Genomic DNA, 13,020 nt, shown 5'->3' on the forward strand with positions numbered 1-13,020 from the left:
GTGTTTTGCCTTTCAGAATTTCATGGTTTTGAGAATGGGGGAAAAGACCAAAGAAGCACACATCTGATTCTACTGAGGGTTTGACTCATAATGGTACTCAGTTTTCTGGTTGGATACCATTACCTAGCACTTAGCTAGCCTTTTGACCCCAGCTAGTCCCAGACAAGCTGGAAAATCCATGTAAAATTAGATTACTAACGGAAGAAGTGGAGAATGAGTATTGAAGGACAAAAGCAAGTCTACCTAACTCATGACCCAGCAGAAATGCAGAAAGTGTCTGGGTCCTTGACAGCTTTGTAGAAATCCACTGTGCTTCCTGAAACCATCCTCCAGATGTCTTGCTGGGGGTTGGGGGGTGGGGGGAGGTTCAGGGTGCCTATTTGATTAAAGCATCTTAATGTTTTAAAAACACAACAGAGTTTTTATGCAGATAAATATGCATAGTGTAGCATTTAGCACATTAATAATTTTTAAGTGTATAGTGAGTAATATAAAGTACATTGACCTTGTGCAAACATTATCAACAGACATCTGTGGAACATGTTCCATCCATCTTGCAAAAACTAATCCCTCTGCCCATTAAACAAGCCACCAGCCCCTCTTTCCTTCAGCCCCTGACAATCTACCGTTTCATTTTGATTCTTATATCCATAGGCCTCTTTTTAGTCTACTTGTTAACTTGTGTTAACACAAGTGGTCATACAAATCTCCATCCACAAACCACTCAGATTCATACAGATAACCTCTTGATGACTGAATACAAACAGCAGATCATAACCCAAGGACCACTAACTGACCAAATGACTCCAGATGAAGAGGAAGTGGGCTTTGACCTTACCCTCCACCATTTCAACAGGAAGTAGCCAGAACCGAAGTTGAAGTTGGCAATTGTGAATCACTAGGGCCCCATCTCCTGCTACTAGCTCTTCTAGAAAGTCTTTTTTTTTTTTTAAGCCAACAGCATGGAATGCTAGATCACAGAAGCTGATTTGGTAGAGGGATCAGCTATGCCTTAGATCCTATCTTGTGTATACACACACACACACACACACACACACACACACACCCCAAGCTGCTTAATTCTTAGCATGTAGAAATCCAAAGGTGAGGTGGGACAATTGAACTAACTTCCTAAACAATGGATTTATACTCTTTACTAATCTGTAAAATGCAGAGACTCCCTCCCCTATAAACCTAAGTTCAAATCTAGAGTGCCTGTGTAAAAAACCAGGCATGGGAAGCATGCCAGTAACCTCAGTGCCAGCAGTAGGACCTGTAGGGACAAGAAGACAGCTAGAACTTGATAGGTGCCAACCTGACACCCTCTGTTGGCTTCTGCACATACATCACACACCACAAACAGAATGAACAATTTTGCGGAAACTTTTAGCAGTAAGAGCTTCTAAAAAAATTTTTTTTTAAATCAGAAAAAAATCTAGAACAAGAGATGGCAGTGTTTGTTAGAGGCAACTAGTGACTGCAGATCATTTCATGATCTAGAAAGAAACACTGTGGGATGCTTTAGTCTTCTTGATGAGGTCACTCTCGATGGTTCAAAGCATACTGGTGGCATTCATATCAAGATGAACTTGAAAGTAACACTTTAGCTTCCTTATACTTGAAGGGGAAAAAATCAAGTCTATCCTAATAAATCATGCCGATGAGCTTCCAAAAAATAGCCCAAGAAAAGGCTCAGAAATAGAAGAGGAAAACGTTTTCCTCTGTTCTCCAGCCTAGTTTCTTGCTACTACATAACCTACCCCTCTGGCTCTGGTCCATACTGACTGAGCCCAGCTCAAGGATGCCTGGAACATGCTCAGCATCTTTTAACAAGATGGAATAGAAGAGATGGTGCACCATCATGGTCCCCACAGAGAAGATCGGTTTGAGCTCTCTCAATCTGATGTTGTTAGGCATCTGAGGGTGGGCTGTCAACATTAGGCATAATCCAAACTCCAGAAATGCTTATTTTGTGACAGGAAGATGGTATTTCTTTCAGTCTCCATAATAACACAGTAGTGTTTTATAGTAGGAAAAAAGGATGCTGAGTTGGAAGTCACTTGTCTAATGGCATGTGCATAATGAAAAAGTCATAGACTTAGGGTTAAAAGTTGAGCAGTCCGACTCTGGGACATATTCTCTCCTATGCTTTTCAATATAAATAATATTTTATCTAAGGCTTTCTGGTTTCTTGGGGCAGGTGCTAAAAACTAAAAATTTTGCTTCTACTGGAAGTTGGAAGAGAGAGCAGCAAGACTGAGAAGTCATTTTCCTTGCCACCACATAGACAGATGGTCAAAAGTTTTAAAAAAGAGGAATAAGATTCCTTATAAGCTTTCTTCATTCTGCTTTGCCACATTTTAAAGGAGTGAAAAATACAGTTCTTCTCTTCTTTATTAGTATCGCTGTGTGGGACAAGTGGAATACAAAATTTCTATCAGTGCATATCAAATTATTGTTTTTAAGAAAATCAACCATCACTTTCTGCATTACCATCTGCTCTAGTACAGCCAAAAAACCTACCAACCAAGCAAAAAAACCTGCCAAACATCTCTCTATGCACTTACCCCTTTCCCATGAAACAAACACATCAGAAAAGTTATAATATTAAATAATGCTCAGTACCAAACAGGTCATAGTGGTGCATGACTAATTTACCCAGCACCCAGGGGGTTCCTTGGTTTAGCTGATCATCTTTCTCCTGCTTACTAACACTCCCACTCCCACCAGAAGGTGGAGACAAGAGCAGGGAGGTTTAGAAGTCTACATTGCTCAAAGAGTGCCCTGGGGGAAATGGCTGTCCTGAGTCTCAGGGAAAGACTGGAAGGAAAGGAAACTACTGAAATGAAATGAAATGAAATGAAATGAAATGAAATGAAATGAATAGCCAGCTGTATTTTCCTTGTCCCTGTTCCTCTGCCTCTTCCTCTCCTTAACATGTCTTCTCCAAATCCTTCCCATCTTGCATCTGGTAGTATCCTAGTTAGGGTCACTATTGCTGTGATGAAACATCATGACCACAGAAACTTGGAAACATGCTGGATAGTTTGTCAACTTGACACAAACCAATCTGAGAGGAGGGAACTTCAATTAAGAAAATGGCTCCATAAGACTGGGCTACAGGCAAGCCTCTAAGCCATTTTCTTTTTCTTTTTTTTTTGGGGGGGGCGTGTTTGGTTGGGTTTTTGTCGTTGTTGTTGGTTTTGTTTTTGGTTTTTTTTTTTGTTTTTATTTTTTTGTTTTTGGTGTCTGTTTGTTTGTTTTTCAAGACAGAGTTTCTCTGTGTAGCCCTGGCTGTCCTGGAATTCACTCTGTAGTCCAGGCTGGCCTTGAACTCAGAAATCCTCCTGCCTCTGCCTCCCAAGTGCTGGGATTAAAGGCTTGTGTCACCACTGCCCGGCTTGGCCATTTTCTTAATTAATGATTAATGGAGGGCCCATTCACTGTCGGTGGTGCCATCCCTGGACTAGTAGTCCTGAGTTCTATCAGAAGGCAGAGTGAGCAAGCCACACACAGGGACCAAGCCAGTAAGTAGCATTCCTCATTGGCCTCTTCATCAGCTCTTGCCTCCAGGTTTCTGCTCTGCTTGGCATCCAGTCCTGACTTCCACTGTTGATGAACTGTGATGAACAAGTGTAAGCTGAATAAACCCTTTCCTCCCTAACCTTTCCTCCCCAAGCTGCCTTTGGTCCTGGCGATTCATCACAGCAACAGTAACTTCTAATGAAGACAAGGAGGAAAGCATTTATTTGGCTTATACTTCCATATCACTGTTCATCATCAAGGGCAATAAGGACAGGATCTTAAGCAGCGAAGAAACCTGACAGCAGGAGCTGATGTAGCAGCTACAGAGGAGTGCTGTTAACTAACTGACTTGTACTTCACAGCTTGCCCAGCCTGCTTTCTTATAGAAGCCAGAACTATTGGCACAGTGGTGACACTACCTACAGTGGATTGAACACTCTCACATCAATCACTACTTTAAAAAAAAAAAAATGCCACACAGGCTTGCTTACAGCCCTCAATTGTGATTCCCTCCTCTGTTTACTCTAGCTCTGTCAAGTTGATATAGAACTAGCCAACATAACTAATATGGCTTTACAAAAGAAATTTCCTTTTTTTTTTTTTTTTTTTTTTTGGATTAGTGTGGTGGTTTGAAAGAAAATGGTCCCCAAAGGCTGATAGGGGGCAGCACTATTAGGAGTTGTGACCTTGTTGGAGGAAGTGTAGCACTGTTGAGGACATGTGTCTCGGTCACCTACTGCTGCCTGCTAATCAGGTTGCAGAACTCTCAGCTGCTTCTTTAGCATCAGGTCTGCCTACACACTACCATGCTTCCTACTATGACAATAATGGACTAAACTTCTAACTGTAAGCTAGCCCCAATTAAATCTTTTGCTTTATAAGAGTTGCTGTGGTCTCCCGGCAGTGGTGGCACAGGTCTTTAATCCCAGCACTTGGGAGGCAGAGGCAGGCAGATTTCTGAGTTCGAGGCCAGCCTGGTCTACAAAATGAGTTCCAGGACAGCCAGGGTTACACAGAGAAACCATGTCTCAAAAAACAAACAAACAAACAAACAAACAAAAAGAGTTGCTGTGGTCATGGTGTCTCTTCACGGCAATGGAAACCCTAACTAAGATAGAAGTTGGTACCATGGGCTAGGGGATTGCTGGGATAGGCATGAGCATTTGTTTGGAAGAATGTGAACTTTGAGACTTTGGATTAGAAAGGCAGTTAAGTGGGACTTAATAGGTCATCCTAGTAGGAACTTGGAAGACACTAGTGTTGAGGGTGATTAGAACTATAGGGGAAATGGAATGGAGCTAAATCCTCTGTTCAAGGGGATAAATGGATTAAAGAAAAGTCTGATGTTAAGTGGGATAAAAAGAGTGGTGACCTCAAGGCAAGAGCCCACCCAGCTAAACTTCCAACCTGTGAACCGGATTAAAGAAAAGCTCAGAGTCAGGTGTTCAGATGCATTAATCCCAGGACTTCATAGACAGAGAGAGGCAGATGGATATCTGTATTCAAGGCCTGCCTGGTCTACAGATAGACAAGCTTGTCCAAGATAGACAAGCTTAGACAGTGATGAAAACAAACAGAAAATTAACATAAATTGGGTGCAATGTTCCAGCCCCAGCAAGCAGCGGAACTTGTCAGGTTAAACCATGCCATTTTAGCTTTAGAGTCCATGACAGGAAAAGGGGTGATGAAATATTACTCTGAGACTAAGGAAAGTCACAGAGGCTAAGCCTGAATGGAGGTCTAGAGAGGTTATTGTGTGAAGCAAGGACAGTAAAGCCTGGATTGCCTTGGAGACCCCAAAATGATAAAGATGCCAGAGCCATGGGATACCTACCTAGGAGAGCTGCTAAAAGGGAATGGAACCAGACCAAGAGAAAAAAAGTGTGTTGCAATCAAGCAAGCTGAAAGGAGTTCTGAAGAGTGCTTTGACTTCAGACGCAAAGATACAGAGTTTAGAGTTTACCTATCTGGTTTTTTTGATCTTTCTTTGGGCAAGTGTTTCCTCACTTGGCTCATTTTCATCCTTTTGGAATGGTAATGTACATCCTGTGCCATTATATGCAGGAAATATATGATCTGCTTCTGGATTTTGATCGTATAGTGGATTACAGTTAAGAGATTGCATGAATCTCAGAAGAGATTTTAAATTTTTTATAGGGTTGAGATTAGCATAGACTTTACAAATTGGACTAAATATATTTTGCATTTATGGCTACAAGCCTATTGGCTCCAGGGATGTGGTGATCTGAAAGAAATGACCCCCACAAGTTCATAGGGAGGGGCACTATTAGAAGGTATGGTTGTTGTTCTAAGGCCACAGTTTGAAACAGCCCGCCAGAAACGCCAGCCCTGCCACCCACGAGACGCCAGCATGGGAGCTAGCTCTGCCAATCTTCCATGCTGTCTCTGAAAAGCTGGGCATTGCCCAGACCATCTCGCCATCTACTCGGGTCAGGTAGAAAAATGAGACTCTAATGCTTAAGATTAATCAAAGGCTAATGTATTTGGTAATGATCAATAACAAGATGCCCTTACAATCAGAGGTGTAACCCAATACCCAACCTAGATATACCAACTACCTTTGACTGGCGAAGACCTGTGAACATACACCTCCATGTTCACCTCTCCTCCCTTCCCTTAGCTCCTCCTCTTCCTTTTCCTCTCTTACTCCTCCTCTTCCTCCCTTACTGCTCCCACCTTAGCTCCTCCTACATATGGCCTTGTTGGAGTGTGTCTCCAGTAACTTCCTGCTACCTGCCTTATCCGGTTGTAAAATCTCAGCTCCTTTTCCGGCACCATGTCTGTCTGAATGCTACCATGTTTCCCACCATGAGAATAATGGATTAAACCTCTAAGCACTGTCCCAGCTAAATGTTTTTCTTTATGAGAGTTGCTGAGTTCATGATATCTCTTGATAGCAATAAAGCCCTAAGACAATTAGTATCTTTAAGTACAATAAATATGCAAGAATTTCCCTTTTCCTGTAGAAGGTTGTGTTTCTACAACTGTGGAAACAAATTAAAGTTCTCTTTCGATTGATTGCTTTTTATTTTAAAAAGTCTTTTAAATCATACAAGAAATAATCAGGGTCCAAGATTGAAGATCAGGAAAAAAAAAAAAAAAAAACAAACCAACTATCCAAAGACTTCCCTGCTCTAGTGAGGGCTATGGTCTCAGGCCCTTGTGGTGGGCCTGGGACACCCCTGTAGATGTTACAGATGATTCAGCTTGGTCTGGGGGAAAGAAATGACCTAATTGGAACTGCCACATTACTAATTATGGTTACTATCACATGGGTAATCTTTATTTTAATCCTCATAGCCAAGATGGCTTCTTATGCTTTCTTAAGGAAAAGACTTTAGAGAGACAAGAAAAAGAGAAAAATAAAAAATAGAAACAAACCTTAGATGAGTAACTTGAAAAGTTTACAAATAAGAATGAGGAAGATACTAAGATGACAGAGATACAAGAAAGAAAAAAGATAAAAATTGGAGACAATTTTAAGAAGAAAAATTAGAAAAAAAATATAAATAAAATTGAAGAAGATACTCAGAAACAGAGGAAGGCAGCCCAGAGCCTACAGCACCACCCACCTTGTAACAAGACTTCGAAAAGGCAGTCTATATCTGTTAAAAAATATTTTTTTCCAGCTTTGATAAGGGTATTAGAAGGAGATAAAGAGATCAATGGGGTTATAAAAAATTCCAGTGGCTACTCATAGAGACACACGATTTCAAAAAAATTTGGAAAGCATTATGGCTATATTCACCGTATGTCAAACAAATACTTAATAACTGGGCAGAACAAGTAGTCTAATTTCAAGAGATTGGAGATAACAGAGCCATCTTAGAAACCCTCAATTACAGTGGCTAACATGGTGAAAAGATGAGGCTTCAATCATGGAGCAACAAAATCGGACTAGAGGCACTGAGATTTTCAAGGATCACTGACTAGGTGAAAGTCCCTCTTCTGAATTGAGAGTACAGATTGCCCTTGATCATGCTGTTCTAGAACAATGCCATACAATAGCCTTAAAAACTTTAGAAAGGCTGAATGACATGGACAAGCTGATTCATTTACAAAGATAGCCGAAGGTTTAAATGAATCATACATACACTGTCTTTTTACAAAAATTAACTACAATTCTAAATAGAGCAATATTCGATCCAACTGGTAGAGAAATTGCAATAGAATCTTTAGCTTTTGAAAATACTAATGGCAAAGAGTCTATTAGATCTTTAGGGACCAGCTCTGCACCTAATTATGAATGGATTAAAACTACTGTGGACATAGAATCTAATGCTCACAATCCAGTTGTGGTTGGACAATTACAAGAGATATAAAAACTCAAAATGCCCATTGCTGTGGCTGTGAAACATCAGGTCGTTCCCTAAAGAGCTGTAGGTGAACAGTTCCTAAGGATACATTCTTCTATAATAATAATTATTGAGGGAGAAATAATAATTATTGAGGGTTTCCTATGAAATGTGGAAGGTGCAGAAGGTATGAACATAAAGCTAATGAACTGCTGATCGCCCTCCATGGGAGCAGCTCTGAGACTGGCTGACACATTAAAGTATCTCCAGCCAGAACTTCAGCCACGCATAGCCAATAAATCTTGTTGAACATAGAATCCTTATGCCATCCTTTCAAATGCCGTAGATAGAAATTTATAGTACAATTTTCTTATAAAATTTAACTTATAAGGAAAGACTGTTTGCCTTACCTGCTTGAACAGAAAGCAGACAATCATCTTTAACTGAATTGTGCACACTTCACATTCTATACATATGTTATTGCAGAAAAGTTTATTACCTGTGAGAGTTATATGTTTACAGACACCAATGAAGTTAATGCAGCCCTGGTAAGAGTCACCCTTGGAAAATTTGAGATGCTAAGATATACTTATGCCAGCATCCTGCTTGATCCTACCTAGGACTGCCTCAATTCTGTTTCCTCAAAAATCTGCAATGAAGACAATTTCTAAATGACTGGCTGGTTGTCCAGCACCATCAACTGTTCCAGTCAGGGCTTCATTTAAACCGTGAAATTTTTAAGCACGCAGAGACTGGACAACAAGTGCTATGGTTAACTTTCTTGAGACTGACCAATATCCTAATTTGAGGGTGGGGGCAAAATAAAAATGATGCTTCAAATCAGCAAAAAGCAGTTTTAAGAAAGTGAGACCACTATCCCCAAAAGCAAATGGATAGTTTTTTGTTGTTCATGGGATGATGGATGTTTGTTGTTGTTAAAGGGAGGGTTGGCAGCAAATTGTTAATGGTCTTGATCAGGGAGGAAACAAAATAAGGAAGTTTAGAGTCTGGGATTTCTTTTTCTCTTTCTTTTTATTTCCTCTATCCTTCTTTCTCTCCTATCTATCCTTTCCCTAGGGGGAAGGGGGAAACAAGATGAAAAGAAAAAAGGGAATATAGAAATAATATAGGAATTATAGGATAAAGAGGTAGATTATTGAATCTATTTTTAGGCCCAAAACATCAATAACACAAATAGTTTTACACTGGTATGATATTGATGTATCAATAAATGTATTGTATGTACATTGATACATTTAGGATTATATATTTTTCAACATTTAATATATATATGTATATATTTATCACATATAACATATAACACATATAATATATAACACATATAATATATAATATAACATATATAATATGTAACATATAACATAATATATAATGTAACATATAATATATATGTTTCAACTCTTGTTTAAGATATTGTATCTATATAATTCTTAAAAATAAAATGTGAAGTTCTAGTCCTTTTAAAAAGCTGCTATTACAAACTGTTCAGAATAGTTAAGAGACACAAGTTAATAGAAAACCAGTAGATACTAGTATAGTTAAATAAATATGTTTCTAAGGTTGACCAGACAGTAAATAGCCAGAAACAAGCAACATGTGTTTATTCAGATGTACTGTAGATAGATGGTCTTCAAAAACCTCAGAGATCTATAGAATATGGCGTTTAAAGATGTTTTGTTATTAGAAGGCTTTTCTGGCAGTTAGCCAGGTCAGCTCATGGGAGCACCCCTCGTTCTACTTCAGAGAAGATGATGACCACAGAAGAACCTCCATATGGAGTTTGCTTCAAATGTGGCAAGCTAGCCAGTGGACAAAAAAACTGCCCTTGCTTCAACTGCACACAGAATGCTGTCCAAAATGACAATGGGGATGCAGGGAAGTTGACTGCTGAGCTTTGCCAAGACAAGGTAAGCAGTTCTTCATAATTCCTGCTTCACAGAAAAAGCTGTCAGATCTTCTTGGCCAGAAGACAGAAGATGAATGCTCCACCGTTATGGAGAAAGTTTGGGGGATTGTCCAGGCAGCCTGCGGGAAACCTCTGCTAACTAAGATTGAACTCTACCATGACCAGAGAGCCTCTGAGCTCAGCACAAAATGGAAGATTCCCTTCTTTAGCATGTTTTCTCCTTCTCTAACCTTGTGCAGGGATTCTAAGCCCTCACATTGGCCTCTGCCTGAGGAATGTCACACGGTCTTAATTAGTTTACAGGGCCAATTCCCTTCCTCCTAACAAAACTAGTTCAGCCAGCAACTGAGATTCCTGAAATGCTTCTCCAGGCTAATGAGGTATGCCAGGTACCTTAAGCCCCTAGCCAATAACCTAAGCCCATTCAAGATATCCCTGCTCTCAGTGACCCCTCCCCAAATTTTAAGCCTTCAATCACCCTAAATAAAATTGATCTGCCTACTGACAAGCGATCCTGGTGTGGCTATTCACTGTACATACTCACAGGGCTTCCAGGAGGAAGAGGAGAGGACGGAGAGAGATTTGGAGATTTGGACCAGGCTGTGGAGAGATAGGAAGGACAGACATGTAGATCTCTGGGACAGAAGTTTGTAGCCTCCACAGACAGCTACAGAGACTAAGGAGTATGGGGCAGGATATTCTTCACCCAGTAGTTGTATTATTTGGCTAGTTTTAAAATATTAAGGCTGTCTGGTGTTTTCCATCTGTGGCAACTCAGGTGGGCAAGAGAAAGGGTGTTTGTTTACACATATGTGTGTGCTTGCATATACATGCATGCATGGGTGTATGCATATGAGGTACTTTGGGGCTTGCAGGTCATTGCATTTGAGTGTATGTATGCGTATGCATGTGTAAGAGTATACATGAATGTCTGTTAAAGGTATGTGTGTGTGGATGTGTATGCATGCTTTTGCTTGATTTAATGTATGTATTTCTGTATGTGACCTCTTTTATGACTGTGTATGTGCATTGGTACATGTAAGTTCAGATATGTATGTAGGAAGATGTGTGTATACACTGCATGTGTATATATAAGTGTGTATGCATGTGCATTTGTGTATAAATGTACATGTGTGTGGGTGAGTTTAGCACGCATTTGTACATGCACTTTTTGTATCTCTGCCTGCATATCTATGTGTAGCCAGACATTTAGCTGCTTTATTAGATTCTTGTTGTTATCACCCTTTTCCATCCTTCCAACCCCCCAACACTAAATAGGAGAGATAGACAGTTAGAGGGGAAAGGGGCTGTTGATATTGTTAGACTCCTTTCTGTTGATTAGGGGCATCGAGTTCCTTGGAACGAGTTCAAATTTTGTCATCAGGATATCTTCAATTAGCCACAAGGAACCAGCAGCATTTCTGTCCCTACATTTCTTTAGATAGGACAAATTTTGGGTTGAAAATTTTGTGGGTGGGTTGGTGTCCTTATCCCTTCACTGTTGGTCCTGCCTGGCTACAGGAGGGGGCCTCTTCAGGTTCCATATCCACACTGTTGGGCATCTCTGCTAAAATCACCCACGTCAATTCCTGGGAGCCTCTCGGTGTTCTGTAAGCTTCTTGTACATCGATTGTCCCTTATAGCTCGGAGCCCTGAGCATATGTTCAGTTATTTAACCAAGAGAAAAAATGCTTTGCACTACAAAGTGGACCACAAGACAGAGCCAAGAGGTGTGAATGAAGAATGTGGGGTTAGAACACATATGAAATGGGAGCAGAAAAGAAGCTCCTGGGGTAGGGTGCAAAGGGGACACAACGACAGGAAAGAATCAAAAACAATTTTGTTTGACCATTCCATATGTAAACCTAATACTCTGTATAGTAATATTAAAGCTAGTTTTGAAATCAAAAAATAAGATAAAATAAGAAAACATGGTTTTCAGATACATTTGTAGTTTCTATTCTGACTTGTCACAGATATAGGCAGTGAAAAATAGGTATGTTCTTAAAAGTAGAGGAAGACAGCATGATTGTCACAGATACACAGTCCAGAGAAAGGAAGAGCAACCATTTGAGTTACAGTTTAAAAAAAAAAGCCAATCACTATTTCTTGCTCTGAGGATAGACAACAAAAGTGATGAGCCAGGGAATCTTTAGAGTCAGGAAATTGATAATGGTCTCAACCAATAACTAACAGTCCAGCCATTAGATCCTCTTAAGTGTAACTGCAAAGAAACTAGGTCTACTTATGACTCTAGTGCACACAAGATGTGTGTGTGTGTGTGTGTGTGTGTGTGTGTGTGTGTGTGTGTATGTGTGTCCATGTGGTTGAAACAGGGTTTCTTCATGCAGAATTGGCTGTCCTATAACTTAATTTATAGACCAGGCTGGCCTTGAAATTACAGATACCCATCTGCCTCTGCCTCCCAGATTCTTGGATTAAAGGCATGTGCCCAGTGGTTTTTTTTTTTTTTTTTTTTTTTTTTTTTTTTTTTTTTTTTAAACAGAGAATCTCAAAAGGAACATTACTCCATGAACGGAAAAATATCTTAAAGAATTATATTATTTTTAATTATGTGTATGTATGTGGTCCTATATATTCTACTAGAGAAGAAAACTAATCATGACTCTTACCTAGCTGTGAACCCTATGAGATAAAAAGGATGACCAGCCCAGCAATATATATCCACTGGTGCAACAGTGGCACACATGTTATAGAAGTAACCAACCCAACTTCTGATTGGAATTAAGGCTCACTCTACTAGTTGAAATTGTACCATGCCCATGGAACTTAGTAGGCCACCTGGCCTTAGCACAACTGATGCCATGATAAAAATACCATCCAGGAAATAAAACTCATAATACAGGCACTGCTACGTGCCAAACAGTGGTTCTCAACCTTTCTAATGCTGTGACCTTCTAATACCGTTACTCATATTGTGATAATCTCCAGCCATAAAATTTTTCTTTGCTACTACGCGACCATGATTTTGCTACTCTTATGAATCATAATATGAATATCTGATGTGTGACCCACAACACGCAGGTTGAGAACTACCGCTCTAAAACAAATAAAGATCTAATCCGTCAAAGATCCGGTAAAGTCTATAAAGGTAATAACCTTGCCTACTGCCCTCTGTGGTTCTGCTTCAAGCTAACTGTTCTTGATGAAGTGTGTTAACAAAGGATGTGGTTTTGTGCTTAAAAGGTCACCATCTAAACACTCAGGGATACACTGGGATCTCAAATACCC

Source organism: Arvicanthis niloticus, chromosome 10 (assembly GCF_011762505.2).
Source record: "Arvicanthis niloticus isolate mArvNil1 chromosome 10, mArvNil1.pat.X, whole genome shotgun sequence".
NCBI classification, from domain to species: Eukaryota; Metazoa; Chordata; class Mammalia; order Rodentia; family Muridae; genus Arvicanthis; species Arvicanthis niloticus.